The sequence below is a fragment of the Gobio gobio genome (assembly GCF_949357685.1).
Source record: "Gobio gobio genome assembly, chromosome: 7".
NCBI lineage: Eukaryota > Metazoa > Chordata > Actinopteri > Cypriniformes > Gobionidae > Gobio > Gobio gobio.
In genome coordinates this window covers 16,319,299-16,332,627 of record NC_137103.1, presented here as the reverse complement: position 1 = coordinate 16,332,627, position 13,329 = coordinate 16,319,299, and the positions used below count along the sequence as shown (strand labels likewise).

At 43.8% G+C, this 13,329-nt stretch overlaps 1 protein-coding gene across 1 annotated transcript in view; it reads right to left on the bottom strand.

The window, feature by feature from the left end:
* The window catches only part of kcnj3a (potassium inwardly rectifying channel subfamily J member 3a), a gene marked incomplete at both ends in the record, with an annotated part of 96,036 nt that overhangs the window by 37,092 nt on the left and 45,615 nt on the right, over positions 1 to 13,329 (bottom strand). The gene's annotated exons all lie outside the window — the stretch shown is intronic.

Below are 13,329 nucleotides of genomic sequence, written 5' to 3'. Positions count from 1 at the left end.
AAAGTGTGTCAATAAAATATAATATGAGCTTATATGATTCAATAAGATGTAATGTAAGCCTACTCTCTCTCTCTCCACACACACACACACACACACACACACACACACACACACACACACACACACACACAAAATAAGGACACTGTGTGATAGGATCATCTGTAATTAAATGTGCTTATGACACTAGGCAGTGATAGTGCTTGTGTAACAGTAATGACAGTAAGGCAAATATTTTACCAAAATACAAAGACACAACTCCAACAAACAAAAAATAATAAATAGTGACGAATACATTTTATCTAAATGTAATATTGTTTAACTTTCAAAGTACAGCACTCTCCTCACAAAACCATCAACCAGACTGAGGCAACAAGGACTTGTTAAGTAAGATCTGGGGGTTCGAAGCTTCTGACACGCAAAGTGAAACGCGCACGTGATTGGACAGAAAGTGAGGCTTCATTTGTCATCGATCACGTGACTCTAGGAAACCAATACACACCCCGATACGGAGCTTCACTACAAAATGTGTCGCATGCGCGATACGCGCATCGACGCTTCAGTGTCATTCGTAACATCACTACCTTACACTATGACATTTTCACACCTCATTCCACTTTCCTTGTTTATAGTTACTAGTTTTTGGTTTACAATAAAGAACCTCTTTTTGGTCTTTACTTGTTGTTGGTGTCCCCTCATTTTTGCCACAGGCTATGAGCCGGCCTGTGACAAGTGGGGGCTCGTCCATAAGTTAAAGTTTGTTTAGTTTGTTTATCATTGATACGGTTGTTTATTTGTAGTTGGGCAATAGTTTGGCTTATTTGACTATTGTTTGTAGTTAACTTGGGTAAGTAGTTTTGTCAGTTTAGTTCAGATTGCCAAACGTTTTGTTTGAGGGGATACTTTGGTTGGGCCAATATTGTTGGAGAGCGCAGTGAGAGCCATGTGCTCCCTTTTGTTTAGTTAGCTTTGTAGCTAATATGGTTAGCAATTCACTCTGGGCCTTTTCTGGGTTTAACGTCTAGGTAGGAGTCCTCTCCTGTTGAGGCTTATCAGCGAGTGTCAATAAGAGGCTCGTGGTGTTTTTGTTTTAGGTGGCAGTGAACGTGGGTAGAGCTTCCTTTTCCCTTTTCCCCTACATCGGCTCGGGAGCACCTCCGTGGATGTGGGGGGCCGCCAGTTTCTGGTTGTCTTTTCCACTTCCACTGGTTTTGTGTGCATAAAAACCCACCACATGTGACTGCACGAAGACTAGGGGCCAGTTAGTTAGTCGTTTTTGGAGGTTAGTGGGGTGTGGCTCCTGTCCTTAAACCCAGACTGGCAGCAGATGAGTTGTTTTTTGGGCATTTGTAATAGTTGTATTGGTTGAGGAAAATGTCTTCCATTTTGAGTAGTTTTGTTAAGGCTCCTTCAGAGTTAGCCTTAGATTTGTGTACTAAGGAGCAGTTAATTGAAATAGCTGAACATTATCAGATTGAGATTGTTGATAAAAAACTTAAAGAGACTGTTAAAGCTGTATTAAAGCAAGGTCTAAGGGAAGTAGGTGTTCGGGTGGATCAGTCTGCTAGTATGGAGGGTGCAAGTTTTCAGGCCAGCCCTTCGTTAACTTTTGAGCAGCAGAGGGAGCTTTTGGAAATACAGTTGGAGATAGCACAATTGCAAAATGGCAGTAGACCAGAAGTAGTACCACAGTTTGATGTTTCACAGAATCTTCGTTTGTTGCCTAAATTTGATGAGTCGGATCCAGATACATACTTTATTTTATTTGAGCGTATTGCGGGAGCCAGAGCTTGGTCAGATTTGGACAGGACTATGTTGTTGCAATGTGTACTTACAGGTAAAGCACGTGAGGCTTTTTCAGCATTAAGTGTAGCTGACAGTAAAGTTTATGCTACAGTTAAATCAGCAGTTCTGAAGGTCTATGAACTTGTGCCGGAGGCATATCGTCAACGTTTTCGTTTCAGGAAAAAGCTAGATTCACAAACCTATTCTGAGTTTGTTCGTGATTTGATTTCTGCTTTTAATCGGTGGTATACAGCTTCTGATGTTAGCACTTTTGATGGTCTGGCTAACTTGATTGTGCTAGAACAGTTCAAAAATTCTGTGTCTGACCAGGTTGCTACATACATTAATGAACGTAAAGTTAAGTCTCCAAGTGAGGCAGCAGTCCTTGCAGACGAGTACAGACTAACACATAAAAGCCATTTTGAGTCAAATGGTGACATGTACTATACAAATAATTTTACACCTAGGCATAGTAGGTCACTTTTTTCTGGCGCTTCTTTTCAAAGGCCGCAGCAGAAGTTTGGTTCTGGGGGAAATAAAGCACCAGTTAATGAGAATACCTGTCGCTACTGTTTAGTTGAAGGACATTGGAAGAAAGAGTGTCCTCTACTTAGATCGAAAAAGTCAGGTCAAATTAAACCTGCGGTGATGGCAGTTCCTGTTACAGCCTCTGACCACCAGGGTGAGTTTTTTCGACCACTAGTTGAGTTTGGTTCTCAGTCTTCTCACTGTGATTTTTCAGCTTTTATTTCGGATGGTGTAGTGTCGCTGGTAGATGGAAACCAAAATGTTCCAATTAAAATATTAAGAGACACTGGAGCTTTAGATTCTTTTATTCTGGAATCTGTTTTGCAGTTCTCTAAGGAGTCTGATACTGGCAGTTGTGTAATGGTATGTGGCATGGGTTTAGTTCCATTCTTTTCTCCTCTACATAAAGTTACCCTAAAATGTGGTCTGGTAGAGGGTGATGTAGCTGTTGGGGTTAGACCCCAGTTGCCAGTAGAGGGAGTCCACATGATTTTGGGGAATTTGGCAGGTAGTAAGGTGTGGGCAGCTGACAAACCAAACCTCTTTGAGAAGCAACCTTCAGTGCCCCCTGCAAGTGTATCTCCAGATTGCAGTAGTGTGTCTCCTGAGGTATTTCCAGTGTGTGCTGTTACCCGCTCTACCGCTCTGAGGGAGGTTGAGAGTAAGCCAGAAAGTCTTGAGTTGCCTGTTAAACTCCAGATAGAACAGTTGACTAGTTCTAGAGATTCATTGATGGCTGAGCAAAAGGCCGATACTACTTTGGCTGATCTGTTTGATAAAGTTGTTCCTGATTCAGTGGTGAGGAATAGTGCTCAGTGCTATTTTCTTTTGGATGGGCTGTTGGTCAGGAAATGGATTCCATACTGTGATCAGGGTCTAGGAGAACCAGTTTTTCAAGTAGTTGTACCTACTACGTTGCGAAATAAAGTGTTGCAAACTTCACATGGTGATGTGGCAGGTCATATGGGTGTTCGTAAAACTTATGATCGCATACTCCGTTATTTTGTCTGGCCACGTTTGAAGCGGGATGTAGCTCAGTTTATTAAAACTTGTCATACGTGTCAGTGCACTAGCAAGCCAAATGACTTAGTGTTGGGTCACCGGTTGTGTGGGTCGCTAGCAGTGCTCCAGGATGGTGGTTTGCCTGAGGAACCACCTCGGAACCTTATTGACTATATAAACGGTTTTAGGCTGAAGTTGTATAGGGCTGGTGAACTGGCGAAAGGAAAACTAGAATGTTCTCAAAAGAAAATGAAACAGAAATATGACAGACAGGCTGAGCTGCGTGAGTTTAGTCCCGGTGATCGTGTACTCGCTCTTTTACCTCTTGTAAGTTCACCTTTTCAGGCCAAATACTTTGGTCCTTTTACTATGTTGCGCAAAGTGTCAGATATGAACTATCTTCTTGAAATCCCTGGTTATAGGAAGTCCTCTAAATTGTGCCATGTGAACCTGTTAAAATGTTATCATTCCCGTGATCTAAGTAAAGTGGAGGGCACTCCAGCAGTGAGGTCAGCGTTGACTGTTGCTCCAGTCACTGCATCTTGTGGCTTTAACTTGGTGGATGGGGGAGAAGAGGATGTAGATATGGTTTCGGAGGAGGTCTTGCAAGGTCGTTTGAAAAACTCCCAGACTTTGCAAAACCTTGGGGTTTTGATGGATCCTTTAGACTTCGAGAAACGTGATGAATTAGTAGCTCTAATTAGAAGTTACCCTGGTTTGTTTTCTGACACCCCATCGCAAACCCACTTAATTGAGCATGACATAGACATCGGAGATGTTAAACCTATCCAACGGAGATTCTATTGTGTATCCGAGGAGAAGAGACGGCAATTGGAAACCGAGGTGCAGTGGTGCAGGTGCAGTAGAGTCCAAGCCTTGTTCGAAAGACTGGTGTGGGCCAGGTTGACTATCAATTTGGCAAAGTGTGAGTTTGCTAATGCAACAGTTACATACCTAGGCAAGGTTGTGGGGCTGGGTTTTGTCTGTCTCGTGGAGGCCAAGGTCCAGGCTGTGAAGCAGTTTCCGCAGCCCTCTACAAAGAAAGAATTGATGCGCTTCCTAGGAGTGGTGGGGTACTACCGTGCGTTCTGTAACTACTTTTCTGTAGTAGTGTCCCCACTGACCAATCTGTTGATGGCCAAGGTTCCATTTATCTGGTCCACCCAGTGTCAAGAGGAATTTAGGAGGCTTTGGGGCTCATTTGGGCTCTACAGCACTTCGAAGTCTATGTTGGTTCCGGTTTGACCCCTGTAACTGTGTTCACTGACCACAACCCACTCATTTTTCTGAAGTCCTTGCAAAATCCTAACCAGCGCCTGATGCGTTGGGCTTTGTTCTTGCAACCATTCAACCTTGATATTAGACACATTAGTGGCAAGGATAATATCATTGCTGATGCCTTGTCCCGTGCTCCTTTAACCTAGGTTCTATCTTTTCTCTCTGCTGACCCCTGCTGTCTGTCTGCCTGTTCGTTCTCTTAAATTGCTCCCTAGGTACCAGGGCTGCTGAGTTGGAGGGTTGGACAGTCAGAGGACCCGCGGTGACCGCTAGGAGCCAGGACTGGTTGTTTTGGGGGGTTTTTTCTTTGGGGATTTTTTTTGAGATGTTTCAAAAATGTTGGGCCAATTTTTGGGCTGAGGGTGGGACCCTCATTTTAAGGAGGGGGGTGTCACGGCCCCTCCCCTGCCTTGCAGGGGCGGTTCCTCCTGCAGGCAGAGGAGGGTCGTTGGTGATGGGAGCCACCTGGGCTCAGGGTATTTAAACTGCCTCACTAACCTCTCTCTCTCTCTCTCTCTGCTCCTCCAGGTATGATCCTGTTTGTGTTTGTTCCTTTGTAGTTTTACTTAGTTTCCACTCAGACATGTTACACACATAGATTCACGCATCCATGCACTTTACATACACCTTACACTGTGACATTTTCACACCTCATTCCACTTTCCTTGTTTATAGTTACTAGTTTTTGGTTTACAATAAAGAACCTCTTTTTGGCCTTTACTTGTTGTTGGTGTCCCCTCATTTTTGCCACAGGCTATGAGCCGGCCTGTGACAATATTTTAATAGAAATTTACTCAATATTGTTAAATTTAGAAAGATTGCAAATTAATGTTCAGTTTTGTTGGATTCCAGCACATATAGGAATCTTAGGGAATGAAGAAGCTGATAAATTTGTGCATTAAATAAATCTGATAAAATAGAGATTCCTCTTGGAAAAAATGAAGGTAAATCGTAAATTAAAAATAAAATTGATAAACAGCGGCAAAAAATTTAGGATTCAGATAATAAAGGAAGAGAATATTACAGAATTCAAAAATCTATTAAAATTAGATCATTTAATAGTAGAAACTGAAGAGAGGAAATAATATTTACAAGACTAAGGTTAGGACATACTAGACTAAACAGTACGTTATTTCTTATGAGTAAAATAAGTACTGATAAGTGTGAGGTATGTGATTGCAAAGAAAATGTAGAACATGTTTTAATAAAATGTAAACAATTTAATGAAGAAAGAGATTATTAAAGGTATTCTAGGTACAGAAAATTCCCAAAGTGAAGTTATTGAAGTTTTAATGAAATGTATGCATGAAACTGGAGTAGTTAGAAGAATTTAAGAAGTTATAAATAAAGCCATGATTTTACACACTCCAATATAGTAGGTGGCGGTATGCTCCTTTAACGCTGGTCTGTAACTCGCCATTAAACAAAAAAAAGAAGAAAAAAAAGAAAGAAACATGTCCTTGTCAAGTATTGTTTTCCCTGTAACCACTGTCTAGTCAAGTATGTGCCCAGTCAAGTCTGTTCATAGTTCAAGTCAAGTCTGTTCAGAGTTCTAATCAAGTTACAGTTAAGTCATCGTTTCTGTTTGCTCACTTTGGATTGTTGGATTTCTGTTTGCACATTTTGGATTCAATAAATCTGCACTTGGGTTCACCACTACAACTTGACTCCAGTGGAATACCGTTACAGAATACTCGACCCTGCAAAAACTATGAACCCAGCAGTCACTCTACTTCATCTGCATCAAGTGGATCGACCCATTGAGGACTATGTGAAGGATTTCTTGTGCTTCATTGATTATTTGCCCTGGTATGAGATCCATTTTAAAAGATGTTTTCGTTTTGCGGTGTCTCGTGTCCAGAGCCAAGCGGCGTCTCCTGTCCATGTCCAGAGCCAAGCGGCGTCTCCAGCCTGTGTCCAGAGAGGGCTCTCAATTTTTCAAATTTTTTACTAAATATCCAAATAAATCTAATTAGTAAACTAAATTAATCAAATAAACTAAATTACTGATCTGCCCATATTGTCACTGTATGATAATTGAAATGAGCTGAATAAACGGCCGAATAAAGTTGCATTATTTTCCTGTTTAACACTGTGAAGCTGCTTTGAAACATTCTGCATTGTTAAAAGCGCTATGTAAATAAAGTTGACTTGACTTGACTTGACTTGACAGAGACGGCTCCAGCCACTGACCAGCACCCAGAGACGGCTCCAGACCATGACCCCATAGCTCCACCCAATAATTTTCTTTTGGGGGGGGGGGGGGTTGCAGAGGGTATCCTTGATCAGGCCATGAAGGCCATGCCTCTGTGGCCCCCTGAACTTCCTGAGCTGCCTTGGCTCCAAGAACTGCCTGAGCCTCCATGGCTCCCTGAAAGCGCCACAGCCCAGGTTTCACGGTGGGGGAGGCAGAGGACTACTACTGGTCTAAGCCTGTCCACATCCAGTGCCAAGCCACGTCTTCTGTCCACGTTCAGTGGCAAGCGGCGTCTCCTGTCCACGTCCAGAGCCAAGCGGCCTCTCCTGTCCAATTCCAGAGCCAAGCAACGTCTCCTGTTGATTTAGTCATGTGTTCTCAGTTAAGTTCTGTCATTGAATCATTGACTTGATTGTTTACAGGTGTGTCTTGTCTAGTCATTAGTCTTTGTGTATTTAAGCCCTTGTGTTTGCCATGTGTCCTTGTTGAGTGTTGTTTCCCTGTAACCACTGTTGGTGAGTGTTCACAGTCAAGTCTGTGCCTAGTCAAGTCTGTTCATAGTTCAAGTCAAGTTTGTTCATAGTTCTAATCAAGTCACAGTTAAGTCATCGTTTCTATTTGCTCACTTTGGATTGTTGGATTTCTGTTTGCACATTTGTGATTCAATAAAACTGCACTTGGGTTTACCACTACAACTTGCCTCTAGTGGAATACCGTTACAGCAACACACATAGTTGTTCTGAAAGACTATTTGTTTCAGCTGAATGAGGATTCAATGTCAAAAGGCCCCAATTAACTCAGTTTCCCTTTAATATTTAATTTGAGGCACTCACAAAATGCAAGGCAATGTCAATATAAATACAGTTTCCATTCAGTTGGTCAGTCCGACGTCACGTCGGGGGCCGACTAATAGGATTTTCACCCATGAAAGCCAATCTACTTCGAATGTAACTAAATGAGCCAATGCACATTGGCATGCAGATGTCACGGGATGACCCATAAGCGGAACTATTATTGCCCAATGTTGTTTCCCTGTGGGAGTGATTTTGGTGCAACACCAGGCTGGTAAACAGTCCGGCCGGGTTTAGTTGATGGGGAAATGAGCACCAGCTGTGTAACGAGCGGAGATTGAGCCACGAGAGAGACATGTATTCGCGAGGGGGATTATAAAAGGATGTTTATGTGGAGAGAGGGGGGTCAGACAGAGCGGGGAGAGACTGCATCTTAGGAAGAAGGAGCCTTAAATCAGTGGTTTGATGGATCTGGATCCATAAAGGGAGATAATACTAACTGAGGAAGAGAGGCAATACTAACTGAGGAAGAGAGGCAGTGGATCTACGTTACTTCATCAAGCAGTTAAGTGTCATCTGGAATCCTTATTAAGAACCCTAATGCCTTCAGTACCCGCTGTACACAACAATTTGGTGAAACCGTCCCGGAGTTTATTGAAATCTGGTTTGAAGCCTCTAATGCCAGTTGTGTGTTCATAGTACACTTCCCACACAGTTTTGGATGTACAGTTTCGTCAAAAGAGAGGAGGGAGTCGGCTGGGACCGCGAGTGGAGGCCTTATTCACTGTGAGTTGTTGTGAGTTGCAGTGCTTAATGTGAAGTGAACACGTGTGACCATTTGAAGTGATTGATGCATGCACAGTTGTGGACATTATAATTTTGTGTCTACCCGTGTCCCCAGTTGGCATACTCGTTGGTCTCAAGTGCCGAAATGAAACTAACTAACTGCTGTGTGTTGAGTGTATGCTGTACAGGAGTGCAGCTCCATCCTGTCTGATTTGAAGAGGATTTGTTGAATATTCATGCATTGCTGTTTGACTCCCTGACCTGAAGAGGAAGTATTATCTACCTACTGAGCGGTTCACACTGAAGGAGATCCCTGGCGTGAGTACCTGATTACTGTCTGATTTGAAGAGGATTTGTTGAATATTCATGCATTGTTGTTTGACTCCCTGACTCGAAGAGGAAGCACTATCTGTCTCTTGAGCTGTTCACATGGAAGGAGATCCCTGGCATGAGTACCTGATTATTGTCTGACTTGAAGAAGATTTGTTGCACACTCATGCACTGTTGTTTGATTTCCTGGCAAGATTTGCTAACAGGCTATTGAGCTGCTCCATGACTCACCTCTGGCTGTCCGAAGAGGAACCACTGTGTGAACCCCCTACTAGTGTCGGCTCCATTGTTCACCTCTGGCTGTCCGACAAGGAATCGCTGTGTGAATCCCTTTCTAGTTTCTGCTCCATTACTTCCCTCAGGCTGTCCGAAGAGGAATCGCTGTGTGAATCCCTTTCCAGTGTCTGCTCCGTTACTCACCTCTGGCAGTCCGAAGAGGAATCGCTGTGCGAACCCCTTACCAGTGTCCGCTCCTTTACTTCCCTCAGGCTGTCCAAAGAGGAATCGCTGTGCATCCCTTACTAGTGTTTGCTCTATTACTTACCTCAGGCTGTCCGAAGAGGAATCGCTGTGTGAATCCCTTTCCAGTGTCTGCTCCGTTACTCACCTCTGGCTGTTCGAAGAGGAATCGCTGTGCGAACCCCTTACCAGTGTCTGCCTCATTACTTACCTCTGTCTGCCGAAGAGGAATTGCTGTGTGAACCCCTTACCAGTGTCGGCTCCATTGTTCACCTCTGGCTGTCCGAAGAGGAATCGCTGTGTGAATTCCTTTCTAATGCCTGCTCCATTACTTCCCTCAGGCTGTCCGAAGAGGAATCGCTGTGTGAATCCCTTTCCAGTCTCTGCTCTGTTACTCACTTCTGGCTGTCCGAAGAAGAATCGCTGTGCAAATCCCTTCCCAGTGTCTGCCCCATTACTTACCTCTGTCTGCCGAAGAGGAACCGCTGTGTGCATTCCTTACCAGTGTTTGCTCCATTACTTACCTCTGGCTGTCTGAAGAGGAACCGCTATGTGAACTTCCTATGCAGCCTGACGAAGAAGAGAGTCGGATCAGCCTGTGCTTTTTAGTTTAGGATTTAGCCTATTTTAAATTCAATAAAATACAACGTTTAATACTGATTACCCTGTCTGGTCGCGTGGTGTCTTTGGGTAACTCCTCGAGGTGGTACGCTCGATAGGGGGGTGTGAGACACGGGAGGAGGCCACCCCGGCCTGTGACACAATGATTGAACCAGGTGCTCATGCCACACAGCGCGGGTATAAATGAGACACAAGTGCTTGCATCAAATTCGCTTTTTGCTTCGGAGCCGAATGGTAAATGGTTCGTCCAGAAATCACTCTCTTCTACGCAGTGAAACTGACTGAATCTCTTCAGTCGGTGTTGCTGTGACAGCACAGCACCGGGTCGTGTGGTCTTTGATCATCTTTCTTTTTTGTTCTAAAGAGCAAACACAAAGGCTGTTCTCACAGTTGGTTCAGTGCGCTTGGTGGAGAGTGCTGAAAAGCCGTTCTTATGGCTGGTAAGAGAGTGCCGTCGTGAGAGAGAGCACGCACGTCAGGCTGCACTATACCCTGACTGTGTCGCCGCGACCCTTCCCCCTGCATGCTTCAGCACCACGGAGAGCATTCTTCTAAAAGAGCACTGATAGACCTTGCGTATCTTTCAAGATGACATTATATCTGTGTGTTTCTGGATGAGGTGGTTACCTGTCACAGAGGGATGGTCACCAGCGCTGTTTCTCGTGTTTGAACTTACAGCATGCTGGTGGATGACTCATGTTCTCACTGCGGGAACATGACCATCTCGGAGTTGCGGTCGAGACTCCATCTTGCAAGGGGTGGAGTCCCTGTGCCTCTGCTTCGATCTAACCCTCCACAGAGGGTTACTTCAGGCAGTAGCCCGGGTGAATTGAGGGTTACGGTGAGCGCGCTTCCCAGAAGGAACCCAACCCCCGGGGGAACCCTCACTCCTTCCGCATTTCGCAGCCGTAGAACTGCCGTAGAGCTGCCGTCAGAACGCGGTAGGTCATCCACGAGGTGTGCACCAGGAACAGCAGTGATGGACTTCTCTGTGTGAGCCCCGTCTCATCAGGTAAGAGAGCTCAGGTGGCTCACACAGGGCACTGGAAGGGGGCAGAGGCCATGGCGCTTTGGTAGGGATTCCTATTCATTGGTCCTGACGTGGCGTTGGAGTGACCGACTGAATGGGAACGTCTCGGTTGGAGGGCACGGAGGCGCCACATCCCGTCGCCATGTCCTCTGTACCCTACTGGGGTGCCAGTTTACCTACTTGGCTCAGCAAAAAAGCTCATTTGATGCAAGCACCTGTGTCTCATTTATACCCGCGCTGCGTGGCATGAGCACCTGGTGTAATCATTGCATGGCAATGTGCATTGGCTCATTTAGTACACTCGAAGTAGATTGGCTCTCGCGAGCGAGATTCCTATTCGTCGTTCCTGATGTGGCGTCTCCTTTCCCTCCTTCTGGGAAAGAGGATTACATACGTAACCGAGACGTTATTTGTTGAAAATTATATACTGAGCCTAAAATTCATTTCAGAATTGATGATTGCAAGAGCAAATGGTTGAAATTAATGATTGAAATTAAAAACTGCATCTAGAACCATATAGAGCAACCTGAACTGTGGCCTGAGTATTTTAAATCCAAATATTCTTCATTAGAGTGGACAGAAAAGAGTATTGGTAAGAGTTCAGTAAAATCATATTAGCCTTTCTTCACAATATGACAATACAATTTTGAAAGCGTAACAACTTAATGTGAATGAAACATCAGTAAATAATAGAACCCAGTTATGGGCTTGGGCTGTTGGTGGTACTTGAGAGATTATTGGTCATTTGAATAACAATTGTAACAGTAAGTAACACAAACAGTAAGTAACAGTTTTCATTCATGCCTGATCTGTGATCAGTTATTTCTGATGTGTAGGTAATTATTCAAGTTCACACAGACTTTCTTTCTAAATTGTTTGATGTTGTTTATGCATCAGTGAATCAAGCCAGTGACTAAACGATCAACTTCACATTGTTTCTCTTAGTAGCATGAAACAAATCTGTTATTTAAATTGTGATTAAACTACAGAGAGTGATCAAAGAACTTTACAATACATTTTTCCACTAAATATCCAAATAAATCTAATTATTAAACTAAATTAACCATATAAACTAAATTACTGATCTAAAGCCCACATTGTCATATAAACTAAATTACTGATCTAAAGCCCACATTGTCACTGTATGATAATTGAAATGAACTGATGACATCACTGTTTTCTCCGGGAACGGCTATACAGCTGAATAAAATTCTGTTGCAATATTTTCCTGTTTAACACTGTGAAGCTGCTTTGAAACAATCTGCATTGTTAAAAGCGCTATATAAATAAAGTTGACAATGGCTGTAGCTGAGGGGCTAAGGACTGTAAGGTGCTAGTTGTTGCTATGGAGGTGGAGTTGGTCCGGATGTGCCGGTTAGAACACCAAAGTCAGAGAAGGAATCTAGTTCAACAGATTTATTGGTACAAAGCATATGCAGAGGGGGAGCCAGGGTATAGTGGTTAGCATTCATCAGTGTTCTCTATTCACATACAGTAGATAAACATGAATAATAATACAGAGTGTTATCATCTGTTGCTCTATGTCCATAGAAATTTATCAGCATGTGTGTGGTCCGTAACAAACAAATAAAAGATTTGCTCTAACAAACAATGCCTCTTATCACGATTACACTCATAACAACAACATAAATGGCATTCATAAGCTACTGGCTTCCCTCAAACATAAACACAATGTGTCACTTATATATAATAAAATAGGGCATTATAAAACATTATAAACGGCTTGCATTATTACACTACACTGTATGAGTACTCAAGTGCTGCTATATCTCTCATTAGCGTCCATTGATTCCTTTACATCTCTATTCAGGGTACATCAATCAACTTAGCTTGAGTAACAGTGAAATCTACAATACTCACTTTCTCTCTGGAATAAAAGTCCCCGCGATCTGGAGGAAAGACGTCATACTGTCCACTATTAATGAGACTTTCGCACAATGGCTGAAGCTGTCAATCACACGTTGAGAGTATATCGTCTCGGGTTATGACTATAACCCTTGTTCCCCGAGAAGGGGAACGAGACACTGCGTCATCGTGATGACACTTTGGGGAACGCCCCTTGCGTAAAACGTCTGAAGAAACAGTAGAATCAGCCCAATCCGATTGGTGTTGCGTGATGACGTAGTATGTGACGGCATACCCGGAAGATACAAAGAGACGTCTGAACACAACAGAGATAGCGTTCTTTGCGATGAAGCGAACGCTCTGATGATTGGGTGGACACGAGACGCAGTGTCTCGTTCCCCCTCTCGGGGAACAAGGGTTATAGTCATAACCCAAGACGTTCCCCTTCGAGGAAACTCGAACTGCGTCATCGTGACGACACTTTGGGAAACGAGTACCAACTATCCCGCACCAATCATACCCAACCCAGTGTGAAGCTGGAACCTAGGCACAACTAGGGGGCGAGCACTCTAGCACCAGGCGTCTCAGGGAGATGCAGACTGTAATAACGAATGAAGGTGTGAGGGGTGGCCCACCCAGCCGCTTCGCAGATCTCTTGC